This window comes from Prunus avium, chromosome 8 (assembly GCF_965620075.1).
Source record: "Prunus avium chromosome 8, drPruAviu1.hap1.1, whole genome shotgun sequence".
Lineage (NCBI taxonomy): Eukaryota > Viridiplantae > Streptophyta > Magnoliopsida > Rosales > Rosaceae > Prunus > Prunus avium.
The window spans coordinates 8,296,644-8,308,307 of record NC_142291.1 but is presented as its reverse complement, the minus strand read 5'-3'; the positions used below and the strand labels follow the sequence as shown (position 1 = coordinate 8,308,307).

At 36.9% G+C, this 11,664-nt stretch overlaps 1 pseudogene; it reads left to right on the top strand.

Annotated features, from left to right (window-relative positions):
- Positions 1–10,738: 10,738 nt before the first annotated feature.
- LOC148291277 (DNA repair protein XRCC3 homolog pseudogene) lies at positions 10,739–11,620 on the top strand (annotated as a pseudogene).
- The last annotated feature ends 44 nt before the right edge of the window (positions 11,621–11,664 follow it).

The following is an 11,664-nucleotide window of genomic DNA, read 5'->3' as shown; positions in this document are numbered from 1 at the left end:
AGCATAGAAGAACAATTTAAACAACCAAGCATGTATCTAATCCCTGTTGTCGAATGTCCATACATACTCTTCCTATTCATAGTTCAATTCGAATTAAAGCATGGTGTATACTCTTAATTCAAACCAAGATAGCTAACATGCAAGCCTAAATGGTGATCAATCATTCAAACAAGCATATTAACTTATAAGCATAATGAATAAGAACAAAAACCATAATTGAAACTTGGAAACTAATTCAACTTGAAACTAAAGAAAGAATGTACATAAGGAAAAGTAAAGTAGAACTAAGAAATACTTAAGCAGAATTTCAGCACAAATATTTCATTACAACAATTGAAAACTAGAAAATGAAATTAAGAGAATTTGAGGGAGAGAAGGGAAGGGAGCTCTAGAGAAGTGTTTGAGAGCTCCCCCCCTTGGGATGTGTTTACAAGCTTGGGAAACCTCACTATATATAGGCCTAAGGAAGCTGAAAATCTGAATTAAGTATGGCTAATGCATACAACACTTGTTTTATAAAATCTGAAATGGTTGATGCACTTCACTAATGCATACAACACTTCCATTATAAAATCTGAAATGGTTGATGCACTTCACTAATAAATCCCACCAGCAGCCCTAGCTCATCTTCATGTCACCATGACCAAGCTTCCAACCAGAAATAATAGCTCATCCTGAGGTCAGCATGACCAGCAACTTCAAGGGCTTACGAATTGGGCTTCCCTTAAGCAAATTAAGACTTTAAGCACTCAAACTTGAAGTTCAGAATGTCTTCTTTCCAGCCATATATCATTTGGGCCAATCCAAGGTCGGAGGAGGAAGTTAAGGCCAAAACAAATTGCTAACTCATTTTGCGCGCTGATAAAATCCATCCTGAGCATGGCTCTGTGTTTGCTAGGTAAAAGACTCCATATTTATCCAATGGGGCTGAATTTTGGATATGTTATATTACACACCCATTGGAACAACGTTCATGAAGAATGTGGCCTCATCCGAGCTATGTAGGTTGCTGAAACAAAGCTTGCAATATGACCTACGAAACTGGGCTGGCAGGGGACTGTAGCCAAAATTGAGTTTGTCTTTAAGCTCTTCATCCATTCATCCAAATTAGGCCCTAACATGCATGGATTGCATCATTTACTATCCAAAGCCCTCATTATTACCTAAAGCTCAATGAACTGAAAGATAAACACAAAAAGGATTAAAAGCACAAGTTTAACTCAAAAACATAACCAAATCATAAGCTAGAATGGTACAAAATGATATGTAAATATGCACCGATCACTAACATGCAAGCCTAAATGGTGATCAATCATTCAAACTAGCATATTAACTTATAAGCATAATGAATAAGAACAAAAACCATAATTGAAACTTGAAAACTTAAGAAAAGAATTTACATAACAAGAAAAATAAATTACAACTAAGAAAACATTAAAGAAAGCTAGAATTGAGAACTAGAAAGCAAAACTAAGAGAATTTGAGGGAGAGAAGGGAGGGGAGCTCTAGAGAAGTGTTTGAGAGCTCCCCCCCTTGGGGTGTGTTTACAAGCTTAGGAAACCTCACTATTTATAGGCCTAAGGAAGTTGAAAATCTGAATTATACAATTGAATTATCTAAACACACTAACTTCACCTAACACACTACACTTAATTCACCAACTTAACCTAACACACAATTGCATTTGAAAACAATTCCTCTTGTCTTTAGGCTTAGTGTTGCACCCCCACTTCATCATCTTTTGGCTGCTGCAAAATTCCACTCAAAATTGGTATTGAATATGCTTCACCAAACTTTCCCACAATCAACAACACTTCATCATACATATGTCATGCATGACAATGCATTGCAGCCAGCTTGTGGGCTTGTTTTGGGCTTGTGGCTTCATTCTGAAAAATATGGAAAAATATGGATCTTGAAGCTCTTTGAATTATATTTCCAAGCATATGCAGCCCAACTCAAGGAAAAATCGGGAAGGCCTTCAAATGTGATTTTTGGCCCAGTAACGCAGATGCTGCCGAATTTGACCTTAAGTTGCCAAAACATGTATAACTTTCTCTAGAAGACTCGGAATCATAAACAGTAAAATTATACAGAAACTAGACTCCCGTATCTTTCCAATGATGTATGGCTCATCATCTGGTTCTTCTTGAGCAAGTACAGTCCAATCCGTGAAGTTGACTGATCTGCAGACACCGTTTTGAGCTAACTTGTCTCCAAAATGCAATTAGTGAGTCTCAAGCTTATAACACTGAAACAAACACAAAACTTATTAAAAGCACAAGTTTAACTCAAAAACATAACCAAATCATAAGTTAGAAGGGTACAAAATGATATGTAAATATGCACTGATCAAGCTACTAGGTTTAGTTATTATGTGTAGCAACCCGGGTCTTTGGCCCTGGTGTATATTGTGAGGTGTAATATTGTACAGTCTAGAAGCAGTGGCTAATTGCCTTACATGGCACACACACTGTTTCAATTTTGAAGGTTACCTATTTTGTACACCTCCATATATAAATATTGTTGCTCTTTATGGATGCTTTTGTAGCCATTGTTCACATTTTGTGTCTGTGGTTTTCTTTGCAATGTATGTGATATAGGTAAATTTCATTTCCTGCACTGGGAATCTGTTAGTGGACTTACTGAAGCATACAGCTTTCTTAAGATTTCTCAATTTAGTTTTGACTTAGTTCGTTTTAAATAATGTCGGCAGCAATTCTACTTTTCTGCTTAGCATTATGTTGTTATTGGAATTTGGAACCTCATACTGTGTTTGCTGATCTTAGCTGGAGCAGGTACCAATCACTCGTCTTTCATCTTGCATATTGGATTAGTTTCCTTCTGTATTTAAGTCATGCCACTTTGTTGCAGGGTCTAAAAGAAATTGCGGAGTCTTTGTCTGGAAGTTTGACAAAGTCAAATGATGCTATTGTGCAAGACGATATTGAAGGTCCGGGAATGAAACCGAGAAACCTACTGAGGTTTGAATAAGAACTCTTTTATCTAGTATTTACATCATTCTTGAACATTGTAATGGAGCCAATCTGCTTCTATGCTTATGTGATGCTTTCTGCTCAGGTTCCCATTGATGGCATGCCTCTTTTTTCTTGTTTAGTTTGCTTTTTTTCTTGGGATCATTTGGCTTGTCATATCTGTGTGCCAAATAGCTGCATTTGGCACTATGAACTGACTCGGTGGGAGTTACAAATCAACATAGGTCTTAATTCTGGAACTGCCATTCATAAACTCTATCTCTGTACTTAACCCAGTTGTTTTTGCAGGTCGGTCTCAACCAAGTGTTGATTGCAATATTCTAAAGAAGATGACCATACACTATTATTTTCTGTAGGCATACGTATGAGATGCCTTACCTTTAATTGGTTACGTTGTTCCAATTTTATGTACACAATCTCACAGTCACTGCCGAGTTGTTTTTCATTTCATGTATTTCTCCGTGCTTTTTTTCCCCCATTATTCTGATTATAGAGATGAAGTAAATATTACTGTGGAGCTTATAGCATGTTTACTTTATTTTGTGGGCTTAATTGTGTGAGACATGCCCTTATAATGTCAAACAAACCGTATTGACATCAATCTTTTGAAATAATTGTTAAGCTCATAATTTCATACATATACATGCCCTATTTACTTACTTCTTTTGCTTAGTTTCTTAGATTTCTAAGTTATTTGCCTCCCTTTGTGTGTTTTGTAGGCAAATAGAGCAAGAGAGCATAATTCATGCAATTCAAGCATGTTAAGGCCTAATTTGGATGAATGGATGAAGAGCTTAAAAGACAAACTCATTTTGGCTACAGCCCCCTGCCAGTCCAGTTCCGTAGGTCATATTGCAAGCTTTGTTTCAGCAACCTACACAGCTCGGCTGAGGCAGAATTCTTCATGAAAGTTGTTCCAATGGGTGTGTTCTATAACATATCCAAAATTCGGCCCCATTGGATAAATATGGAGTCTGTTACCTAGCAAACACAGAGACATGCTCAGGATGGATTTTATCAGCGCGCAAAATGAGTTAGCAATTTGTTTTGGCCTTAACTTCCTCCTCCGACCTTGGATTGGCCCAAATGATATATGGCTGGAAAGAAGACATTCTGAACTTCAAGTTTGAGTGCTTAAAGTCTTAATTTGCTTAAGGGAAGTCCAATTCGTAAGCCCTTGAAGTTGCTGGTCATGCTGACCTCAGGATGAGCTATTGTTTCTGGTTGGAAGCTTGGTCATGGTGAGCTAGGCATGAGCTATTGTAGCTGGTTGGAAGCTTGGTCATGGTGACATGAAGATGAGCTAGGGCTGCTGGTGGGATTTATTGGTGAAGTGCATCAACCAATTCAGATTTTCTAATACAAGTGCATCAACCAATTCATATTTTCTAATACAAGTGTTGTATGCATTAGCCATATCAAATTCAGATTTTCACTTCCCCTAGGCCTATAAATAGGGATGTTCTCTAAGCTTGTAAACACACCCCAAGGGGGGGAGCTCTCAAACACTTCTCTAGAGCTCCCTTCCCTTCTCTCCCTCAAATTCTCTTAATTTTGCTTTCTAGTTCTCAATTCTAGCTTTCCTTTTGCTTCTTAGTTGTAATATTATTTTTCTTTGTAATGTAAATTCTTTTCTTAAGTTTTCAAGTTGAATTAGTTTCCAAGTTTCAATTATGGTTTTTGTTCTTATTCATTATGCTTATAAGTTAATATGCTAGTTTGAATGATTGATCACCATTTAGGCTTGCATGTTAGCTATCTTGGTTTGAATTAAGAGTATACACCATGCTTTAATTCGAATTGAACTATGAATAGGAAGAGTATGTATGGACATTCGACAACAGGGATTAGATACATACTTGGTTGTTTAAATTGTTCTTCTATGCTTAATGGGTTCCTAATGCTTAATTTTAGGTTAGACAACAAATGATCAAATTAGGGAATTAGGAACACAAGGTTATGACCACACACCATGGCTTAATCATACTTTAGCTAGAATCAATCCATTAATCTAAATTGAACTTGGGAACTTATTTGCTTGAGTTACTTTCTTATTTTCTTCCTTCTTTCATGTTCTTTGTTTTTGTTTCTGTTTTGTGTAGGAAAACTGAATTGGATCATTCAATCACCAATCCTCGTGGGATCGACCTCGCACTTACATATGCTATACTACCGAACGGCTCGTGCACTTGCAAGTATCACAAGTTGAGGATGCAGCTTAATCCATTTTGGTGCAGCTGAATCTACACAACAATAATTGAAATCACACCGTTTATTATTATGATTATTTTTGTTTCTTCCTCCGAGAACAAGCAAAGTGGTTACAAATATGAAAGATTCTGAATAAGTTTTCTTCTATCAAATTCCGGATGGACCTAGAGTTCTACGGTACCATCCGAGGATACTTCACACTGGTCTTGGAAGGACATGTAAAACGGTTATTGTGCGTTCCATTGTAGAAGCTTGAATGGATTTTTTTTTCTGTTGTATTTGGCCCAAGCATGCCAAAAATCATCCTGGTTTTGAACGAAGTGGAGACTTATTTGAGCAAATGCCATTGACATACGATATAAAAGCAATATGAGGCCAATATACATACACTATAGACACAATATTAGAGCAATATAAGGATAATACGCTAGCAATAGTATGACAATATACATCTAATAGGGTGGCAATATGCATACACTAGAAATACAATACAAAGGCAATATTAAGCAATATACATGCAATATAACAGCAATATGAAGTGATTCTACATACGATACATACACATCCATTACAGACTACATTTTACACATGCAAAACAAATCGCCACCGAAGCTTTAACAATACTATCCCGCGAAGGGAAAACGAAGGCAACAAAAGATCCATGTACTTCGGTATTTAGTTGGTGCATTAAATTGATGGGATTGCAAACTACACCATTAATTCCTTGGCTGTAATTTACAGCAGTAGAGCATTACATTAACAACAATAAATTTGGCTTACAAACGAAAAAACCAAACCTTAATGGGAAATTGGAATTTGTGGATTTCAACCCAAAATAGGACTATGTAACTAAGCATTTATTGTGAATTTCAGAAAATAAAATTGGAAAATAGCAAAATAGCAAAATAGCAAAACTGCAAACTTGGAAAATGGGAAATAAGGAAACGTGGAAAATTCAAAAATTGGAAATATAGAAGAAAATGAAAATTGGAAAATTGGAAAATCGGAAAAACCAAAAAATGGAAACTTGGAAAATTGGAAAATTGGAAAGAGGAAAGTAGGAAATAGGAAAAAAGGGGACACTTGGAAAATAGGAAAATAGGAAATTGGAAAATTGGGTAATTGGAAAATTGGAAATTGGAAATTGAACAAAAGGCAACTTGGATAATTGGAAAAAGGAAAAAAAGGAAACTCTGAAAACATGAAAATTGGAAAAAAGGAAAATTGGAAAATTGGAAAAAGGAAATAGGAAATAGGAAATAGAACAAAAGGAAAGTTAGCAAATTGGAAAATTGGAAAATTGGAAATAGGAAAAATAGGAAACTTAGAAAATAGGGCAATTGGAAAAAAGAAAATTGGTTAATAGAACAATTGGATAATTGGACAAAAACTGAAAATTGGATAAATGGAAATAGGAAACAGGGACACATGGAAAAAAGGAAAATTGGAAACGAATTGAAATTGTGGAAATGGGAAATAAGACAATTACCATATTGGACAATATTAATTACTTTCTCAATTAGCCAAAGCAGGCAATTTTTTTTCATTACATAATGGGAAAATAGGAACATTGAAAAATTGGAAAACTGGAAATAGAACAAAAGGAAACTTGGGAAATATAAGGATGGATAACAATTGTCGTGTCCGTGATATTTGAAATCAGGATTACTTTGAACGAAGTGGAGTGTTATTAGACCAAATGCCATTGACATACGATATAATAGCAATATCAGACCAATATACATCCACTATAGAGCCAATACGGGAGCAATATATGGATGATACGGTAGCAATAGTTTAACACTATACATCCAATAAGTGGCAATATTCATACACTATATATGCAATACAAAGTCAATATTAAGCAATATACACGCAATATAACAGCAATATTAAGTAAATGTACATACAATACACACACATCCATTACAGTACATTTCACAGATGCAAAACAAATCGCCCCCGAACCTTAACAATACTATCCCGCGAAGGGAAAACGAAGGCAACAAAAGATCCATGTACTCGGGTCAGATGAACTGAAGCAGCACTCACCCTTACTACAGGTCCATCAAAAGATCCATGTCTTTGTTCTTTGTCCTCGCTGCACGCACGAGACTATGATGAGGCATTCCCTCAGCACCCATATTCAGCACATCCCACACACCAGCTACATCAATTTCACTCCAATTGTAGTTTGGTGAGATGACCGAAGCATAATCTCTGAACATTTCAAAGCCGTTGTTGAAACATTCAACCATTTCATGGTTATATTCTTCAGATTTTGTGAATTTTTCGACGGCATCTTTCTTTCGCTGTTCCAATTTCAACTTCAACGACTCTAACTTTTTGCTCCAACTTTTTGCTTTTAGAGTTTGCTTCACTTCTCCAGCAAATGCTTTGTTCAACTTGGTGGCCAAGTTTCCCATCACTTGGCCATCAAGATCACATTTGGTCTCCCACCAATGTGTTGCCTTAGAGAAATATTGGAGCTCCTACTTGACGGCACAGATTTTGTCAAGGGGATCAGTGCTGTCGGCCTCACTTCCAGATGAAGTGGGATCATCATTGGGAGTCAGCGGTGGAGATGGGAATGGCACATGCCACGGCATGTCCCCCGGGTAACTCACTTGGTCGTTTGGAGGCCGTACATCCGACATCTTCAAGTATTGAAGTATTGAAGTACTACAATTCACAACTGCCGACTGCAACAAAACAAATAAACGTAGATTCTTTCTGAAGTTGTAAACGACAATATGGTTAGCTTTAGTGGAGAATGTTTGCGTTTGAGTAAGACTGATATGAAGTACTGATATGAATGTGGAGAATGCTTGCCTTTGAGTAAGACTGATATGAAGTACTGATATGAATGTTTGCCTTTGCCTTTGAGTCAGACTGATATGAATGTTTACCTTTCCTGTTAATTAAGCTGCCTATGTTGCAGTTATATATACGAAGGTTCATATATTGGGTATTTTGTTGGTGCATTAAATTGATGGGATTGCAAACTACACCATTAACTCCTTGGCTGTAATTTACAGCAGTACAGCATTACATTAACAACAATAAAATTGGCTTACAAACGAAAAAAAGCAAACCTTAATGGGAAATAGCAAAATAGCAATAGTGCAAAAGTGCAAACTTGGAAATTGGGAAATAAGGAAACTTGGAAGATTGGAAAATTGGAAAATTGAAAATAGAAGAAAAGGAAAATGGGAAAATTGGAAAATCGGAAATACGAAAAAATGGAAACTTTGAAAATTGGAAAATTGGAAAATTGGAAAGAGGAAACTAGGAAATAGGATAAAAGGACACTTGGAAAATTGGAAAATTGGAAAAAGGAAAAAAGGACAGTTGGAAAATAGGAAATTGGAAAATTGGGTAATTGGAAAATAAAGCAACTTGGAAAATTGGAAAATACGAAATTCGAAATTGAAGAAAAGGAAACTTGGAAAATAGGAAAAAGGAAAAAAAGGAAACTCTGAAAACATGAAAATTGGAAAAAAGGAAAATTGGAAAATTGGAAATAGGAAATAGGAAATAGGAAAAAAGGACACTTGGAAAATAGGCAAATTCGCAAATTGGAAAATTGGAAAATTGGACTATTGGATACCTGGATAATTGAAAAATAGCAAATAAGGCAACTTGGAAAATAGCAAAATAGGAAATAGAACAAAAGGAAAGTTAGCAAATTGGAAAATTGGAAAATTGGAAATAGGAAAAATAGAAAATTTAGAAAATAGGGCAATTGGAAAAAGAAAATTGGTTAATAGAACAATTGGATAATTGGACAAAAACTGAAAATTGGATAAATGGAAATAGGAAACAGGGACACATGGAAAAAAGAAAAATTGGAAACGAATTACAATTACCATATTGGACAATTTTAATTACTTTCTCAATTAGGCAAAGTAGGCAACTTTTTTGAATTACATAATGGGAAAATAGGAACATTGAAAAATTGGAAAACTGGAAATAGAACAAAAGGAAACTTGGGAAATTGCAAAATAGGAAAACATAGGCACAAATAATGAAAAAAGGGATAATTTGATAATTGCATAATTGGATGACACATGGAAAATAGGAAAATATGAATAATGGAAAAATGGAAACGAATTGAGATTGCTGAAATGAGAAATAAGACAATAACCATATTGGTAAATTTGAATGAGTTGATCAATTAGGCAAATAGGCAAATCCCTTATTTGAATTACATAATGGGAAAATTACCAACTTCGGAACATCCAAAATAGAAATATATTACAAAAAGGCATACAGTCAACTAGGTAATAACTCCCGCCCAATACTATCCCGCCTAAGACTCCCGCCAATCCCTCCCGCCAATGACTCCCCCTAATCCCTCCCGCCACTAACTGTCTCTGTTACTCCAGGTCATTAAAACCTGCCTATATTAATAAACCCAGCTGTTTGAAATCAAAGCTTCCATCACATTAACTCCTGCTTGCAGCCATTACCTTCCCCACTGATTTCACTCCCATCACATTTAGTCCCCCTTTTTTCCAATTAAGTCATACACCAGCCTACAATAAATATCGAAGACCATGGACCATAACGTCACACCAAACCCAACGCTTTCAATTACTGAAGGAGGGGAGACTGAAACAGAAGCCAAGTCACCCAATTCACTCACTGCAGACTTGGTCCATGGCATGCAGCAGTGTCGAGGCAATACCATGTTTTGGAAAAATCTCCATGCAGACATAGTATCAAAAATTGTGGAGGGCCAAGCTAGATGGGATGTCATAAAAAAGCGCACAATTCGCTCTCGTTATCATGCCCGCATGCATCTCGTACATATAAAGGCAATCAAAGGAAAAATTGAAATTGCCCCTACCACTGCAATTATGGTCTTCAAGGAATCAGAAGAAATGGCCAAGTTGAAGTAAGAACAAGTGGAAAGGGGATTTGAACTATTTCGTAAGTTTGCAAAAATAGTGGATCCGGCAGGAAACTGGGCCAACATCACTGTGGGCGGGGTCATGAATTTCATGGGTCGTGGTCGCCGCACTTGAACAGTATGCAAACTTCGAATTTGTCAACAGCAGGGAAATGGAACTATGAGGTGGCGTATTTTTGTATTATGTAACCATGGGGTGGCCTGTTGTTGTATTATGTAAGTTTGGAAATAGGATTTTATGGAATGATCATGCCTCTTTTTGTATTTGTGCGTATACAGTTTATCAGTGTCCAGTTGAGTGGCGATATAGCAGCAATAACTGTACAATAAACAAGCGTATAATGGCAATATTATGTCAATAAGAGTACAATAGAGAGATGATAGAGTTACAATATGATCCTATTATAGTACGTACTGCATCAGAATGTTTTTCAAATTATTTGGTCCTCAACAATTTGGTGAAAAACAAAAAAAAAAGTAATTACAACCTGGAAAAAGGATGAAGTATACATCCCTTAAAAGACATATGGCCTACATTACAGACCTTCAAAATGAACTCTATATATATAATGCATGCCTTGTGGCACCATCACATCCCCCCCTAAATTACAGAAACATGACACCCCAAAACCTCATGCTCCTTCCTCTTTCAACCCCTAAATTATCCATTGGATGCCCAATACTAGATCACTGCTTGGGGGGTGGGATACCCTGCAACTCCATAACAGAATTGGTAGGGGAGAGTGGTTCCAGGAAGACGCAGCTTTGTCTCCAACTTATGGTACGAGCTCAGCTCCCACCCTCACATGGCGGACTAGGGGGCTCCTCCGTCTACATATTCACAGAATTTAGCTTCTCATTTCGTCGATTGCAACAACTAGGCAACCTTTATCATGCATCATACCCCAACTTAATAAGGTTGGAGCCATTGGAAGACATATATGTTCGTGGTGTTCATGATGCTCAAGAACTCATCCATGTCCTTGGAGACATAGAAGCATTTATTGCCATTGATCACACCCGCCTATCTGTCAAACTCATTGTCATTGATTCCATTGGTGCATTGTTCCGATCACAGTATCAGACAACACTGGCAGATTTGAAACGGCGGTCTGAATTGTTCTTCAACATATCTGGGACATTGAAGGGTTTAGCAAATAAGTTTGGGTTGGTGGTGGTTGTCACCAACCAAGTGGTGGATTTTATTGGGCCACATGATGGAGTGAATGGGGTGAGGTTGGGAAACTTGGAGTCCCTGGACACATCAGGCAGACGGGTGAGTCCAGCTTTGGGACTGGCTTGGGCACATTGCATAAATTCAAGAGTGTTCTTGGCAAGACATGAGCAATCTATTGGGGTTAACATTCGTAATGCTCCTTCAACAACTATATGTAGTCAAACACATAGGACATTTCACCTTGTATTTGCCCCACATCTGGCCTATGCATCCGCCGAATTTGTAATCAGAAAAGAAGGTTTAGTCGAAGTATCAGGGTAACTGTGTAATAAAGGAATTCTAAGAACTTTAATGTTTTGGATCCT